Below are 4,774 nucleotides of genomic sequence, written 5' to 3'. Positions count from 1 at the left end.
CTTGAATATTTTTCTGTTTCTGTGGACGGGGAAAGGTTATAGAAACTATGGCAGATGATAGTTACAAGAAACTGCGCAGGTTTTGGGTGAAGATTTGTCCCGAGTATTTTCTGGTTGGTTGGTTTGTGGCGTTTAACGTCCCAAAGCAACTCAGGCTATGAGAGACGCCGTAGTGGAGGACTCCGAAAATTTCGACCACCTGGGGTTCTTTAACGTGCACTGGCATCGCACAGCACACGGGCGCCTTGCTTTTGGCCTCCATCGAAAAGCTGCCGCCGAGGCCGGGATTCGATCCCGCGTCCTTGGGAACAGTAGTCGAGCTCCGTCCCCGGCGGGTCCGAGTATTTTCTGTCGAAAAAGTTCCCCTGATCTTAGCATATGCCATGCGTTCGCAAACGAGACACAATTAGTCATCAGCTCCAATGTCAGCACGTTATTTCGCAACCCCAGTCCGCGTTAGGCTGCATCTTTAGGTGGTCTGAAAAGGGGGTTTCGGTGTTGCGCACTCTGTACCCGCTACTGCGCCCGGGTACAAAACATGTTCGCGCTTTTACGCCAGCGCACAGCGTTATCTACTACATAACACAGGATCAGCACAAAATCACCCACTTCGCACCTCAAAAGGATCACTGTAGTACATGTGCGACTCTCATCTTCGAATCAACGTTCTCGGTCTACGTGCAAACAAGCGCAGTCTACGCGTCCCAGACCTCACCCGCACCCGCGCTACTGCGCTCGATCGCGCGGCAGTGGTTGGTTCTCCATGTACAGGGTCGTCCACTTCTAGCTAGAACACGGTCACTGCTTTTAAAGCAACATTGTATCTGACGCAGGCAGATATCGATGCGAAGCGATGCAAGCACACAGAGACACGGATGTGCTGCTCCACATGGCCAGCCACTTTAGATTACTGCGTGGCCGGGTCGGATGCAATGACACCTTGAAAGCAGTGACCGTGTTATAGCTAGAAGTGGACGAGGCTGTACACTAGAGCGCTGCAGCGCCTCTTGCGGTGCCGGGAAATTTCATCGCGGATCGCGCCTCCCTCTCACAAGGCCCGGATACGCGACGCCAGTGCTCGTTTTCCAGCGAAGCGGAGAGGAACTACAAAACCTACGCGCATCCGCGCTCGAGCTGTGCCCGGCTGTCTGCGGAGTCTGCGCAGCCCGCTCGCTCGGGAGCACGTGCTACAGGCAGCCGCACGTGCACGCGGAGCGGGAGAAGGAGAGTGAGGACGAGGGGGGATGGTCGTGCGTCTGTGCGCGCAAAGCCGGCGCTCTTTGCCAGTGGTGTTTCTTATTTTTGCTTTTTTCTGTGCCCCGGCTGACATAGAGGCTGACTGGAGGCACGCTTTTTATCGGTGCTTTCGAAAGTGAGAAATTATGATTAATTTATCGCCGCGGACATTGTTTTCAAAGAGCGCTTGTTGATAGGCTCAGACAAAAAAAAAAACATGAACGCGAATTCGGTACTCGAAGGCAGAGGCAAGCGACAGGTATTTTGAAGGACTTGAAGCGGCACCTCTTGATGTCTCTTCCATGTTGTTCAGAGATTGAAGGGTCCAGCCTTCTCGTTGAGAATTGATACGCGTGTACACAGCGACGAGTACACCGGGCGCTGGTTGGGGAGCTTCCTTTCCATTTGTGACTGCTCACTTGAAAAGGGGCCTATTCAACTCTTTGGGGACAGACGTTTTAGGCGATGCTGCCGGCGCCGTGGTGCCTGTTTTCGGCGCGTTTAGGACGCGTTCCCTACAAAGGCACAAAGCATGCCGCCTTACCCTTTGGTTCCTGCTGACAGCGGTCAGGGGGAGTTCGCTACTGTGGCGCTGCCATCCGAAATCAATGACTTATCTACCTTTAACGATGAGAGGTTTCTTAACGACCTGGATCAAGAGGCCGAGGCATGCCATTTTTTCGGCAGTTTCCTCTCTCCGCGAGACGAAGAGCGAGGAAATGCCTGACGACTTTTCATGCAGGGGGGGACATGTCTCCAAGTAAACCTTTGTCTTATTAATTCCACAGCTACGCTGTGTAATCCCTAGTTCAGTTATCTCCTCTAGCGAATGCGCAGTCTTGAGCTCCCGAAGCAGGATCGCGTATGAGGATAAAACGATTGACGTATGTGTTTTCCCTTTATAAGCGCCGAGTGATGGCATTAATGACATATATATCTGTTTCTTGAGGCCGACTTGGTTCCGCGATGGCTGCTGCGGCACCGCCAGTTACAAACAGAGGTGCGAGATACGAGCGATACGAGATACCTAAAAAAACAGACAACCATCGTTTCAACACGAAAGGGAGAAAAACACTTTCACGAGTTTTGCGAAAAAGTGCGCCGTCACTTTTTCATTCCAGTTTTTTTTTTCTTGCCCCCTTTGTTGGAGCGCGACGGCGGCCAGAATGCAGCCGGAGGAGAAGAGAAACAACCGAGAGCGCGCGCGCAAACACGTGCTGAAAAGCAGCGCGGAGCAGACGACAGCATGCTTTTCTATGCGGCGTAGAGCAGACGACGCGGCCGCACTGCGCGGAGGTTTTGACGGGGTCTCCGTGGAGGGCGCTGACGCACAGAGTGGCGCAGCGCCCCCTGGTCCAGGTTTTCTCCCCTTTAACCCCCATAGCAGAGCTTTGTGTGGCGCGACCAGCCGCCGCGTAGGTAGGGAATACTTCTAGGGACTCTAGCGTGGGGGGCCGTTGTGCGCAACGTTACTAGACTACCTCGGGTGATCCACGGACCACGGCCGGTATCGAGCGGGGTCTCAAGGGAGAGCGCGCTTCTCTCCCTCGAGTCCAGCCGTGGGTGGTGGTGAAAAACATTTAATTAGAAAATGAGAGTGTGCAGGCCCAAATAGGACCATTTACATGTGTGGAGCCCTTATTCCGGGACCCCGCTGGACAAATAAGCCACCGCCCTTGCCCGTTTCGCCAGAGCCCGTTGGGACCCTGTAGCGATGAGCAGCTGAGCAGGGCCGCCTCCCATGCCTCTCGGGTGGGGAAAGGAGTAGGGAAAAGGGCAGGGTTCTTTTGAGAAGCCCACACCATATGGTAGACATTGGAAGTCTCCCCACAGCGTGGGTACCGCCCATCTATCTTGGAATCGAAATGTTTAGCTATAGCAGGACACAACAAAACGTTGGTCTGCAGGCGCCTTAGGGTTCGTTCGTCCTCCCTACTCAACCCCTTTGCAGGAGCCGGGTAAAGCTGACGTTGTTCGCAATAGTCAATTAGAATTTCGCGAAACCGCAGGAGCGGTCTATGCTCGAAGCCGGAGGAATCTGTGGGAGGAGCCCGGTAAGTAAGCGCTCGGGCAGCCGCGTCAGCGGCTTCGTTACCTCGCAGACCCTGGTGGCCCGGAGTCCAAATGATGCGTTTAGGAGAGGGATCCGGTTCCCCCAGAGCCTGTCTAAGCAGGTGGTAGGCTAATGGTGACACCTCGCCGGCCACATAATGCTCACAGGCTCGTCGTGAGTTTGTATTTGTTCTTGATTTCGGGTCCGCGGCGGCCAACGCAATGGTGACCTCCTCTGCCTGAACAGAATTTAGAGCTCGATCCTGGTGCACTACAAGTCCTGGTGAACTACAGCTGCCGTATAGAATCCGGAGGGGAACGGCCCTGCCACGTCCATGTAGTAGACCCCTGTGCCTGTCCTGTGTTGAAGTTCGAGTGCCCGAGCCCGTGCTGCTCGTCTACCTTCATGTGTTTGCTTATGAATGTTTCGAGGGAGTGGCTGAACCCAGAGCTTGTGACGCCACAACTCCGGGATCCGAAATGTCTCCTTTGGTGTGCATTCGTGTTGTATGTGTAAGCGGTCTAGCAGGCGGAGCCCGGCTGCCGTCTGCGTGAGTCGAGTGTATTGGTTCACAAGATGGGCCTCCCGTAGTTCCTAGTAGGAGTTATGCACCTCCAGTGCTGACAGCCTCACGTTAGAGGTGGCAACCGGAAGATCCAATGCTCGCTTTCCTAATTATAGCACCAATGCGTTCTTGGTGTTGTTTCGTGGTGCGTAGGTACGGCACGGAGTATAGGATCCTGCTGGTCACGAAGGCATGGTCGAGCCGAAGCGCGTCCTTGCCACGTAACCCACTGCGCTTGTTTGAAACGCGGTGGGTCATACATCCGACCTGTTCACCTACTCGCTTGAGTTTGACGAGGGTAGACTCCGGTCTTAGGTTATTGTGAATAAATAAGCCCAAGATCCGGAGCTCTCAACCTCTCTGATGGGACCTCCCGTCAGCGACATGTGTAGACTCGTGTTATCTTTTGGGCATGATCGGATATGTAAAAGTGCAGATTTCGCGGGAGCACATTGGAGTCCACAGCCATACGGCGTAACCATCGACTATTGTGGCGGCCCGCTGGAGGCGGTCCTCCATGTCTCCACGGCTCCCCTCACTTGTCCAAATTACGTCGTCCGCGTATAACGCGTGGATGCCTTCCATCCGGGCCAATAGGTATGGCAGCTGCATCATTGCTATATTGAAGAGGAGTGGTGACAAGACCGCCCCTTGGGGTGTGCCCCGTGTTCCCATGGTGTAAGGTCCGTGCTACTCGTCCTCGATCCTGAGGAGGGCCTGACGCTTCGAGAGAAAATCTCGAATGTAGGCGAAGGCATTGTGCCCACAGTTAGTTGAACTCAAGTTAGACAAAATATTGAATTGTTTGACGTTATCAAACGCCCCTTCAAATCGAGTGCGAGGATGGCCTTGTCATTTTGGCGCATGACAGTGGGTCTGATTATGCCTCGGTGTAATTTGAGTAGGACATCCTGTGCCGA

The 4,774-nt window shown here is 54.0% G+C and overlaps 1 pseudogene; it reads right to left on the bottom strand.

Moving 5' to 3' along the window:
• Positions 1 to 2,874: 2,874 nt before the first annotated feature.
• Positions 2,875 to 4,529, bottom strand: LOC146177113 (uncharacterized; annotated as a pseudogene).
• Between the last annotated feature and the right edge of the window lie 245 nt (positions 4,530 to 4,774).

This window comes from Amblyomma maculatum, chromosome 10 (genome assembly GCF_055883805.1).
Source record: "Amblyomma maculatum isolate TAMU_Amacu chromosome 10, ASM5588380v1, whole genome shotgun sequence".
In the NCBI taxonomy this organism is placed as follows: domain Eukaryota; kingdom Metazoa; phylum Arthropoda; class Arachnida; order Ixodida; family Ixodidae; genus Amblyomma; species Amblyomma maculatum.
Note: the sequence above shows the minus strand (reverse complement) of the source record. Positions and strands in the feature narration are given on the sequence as shown.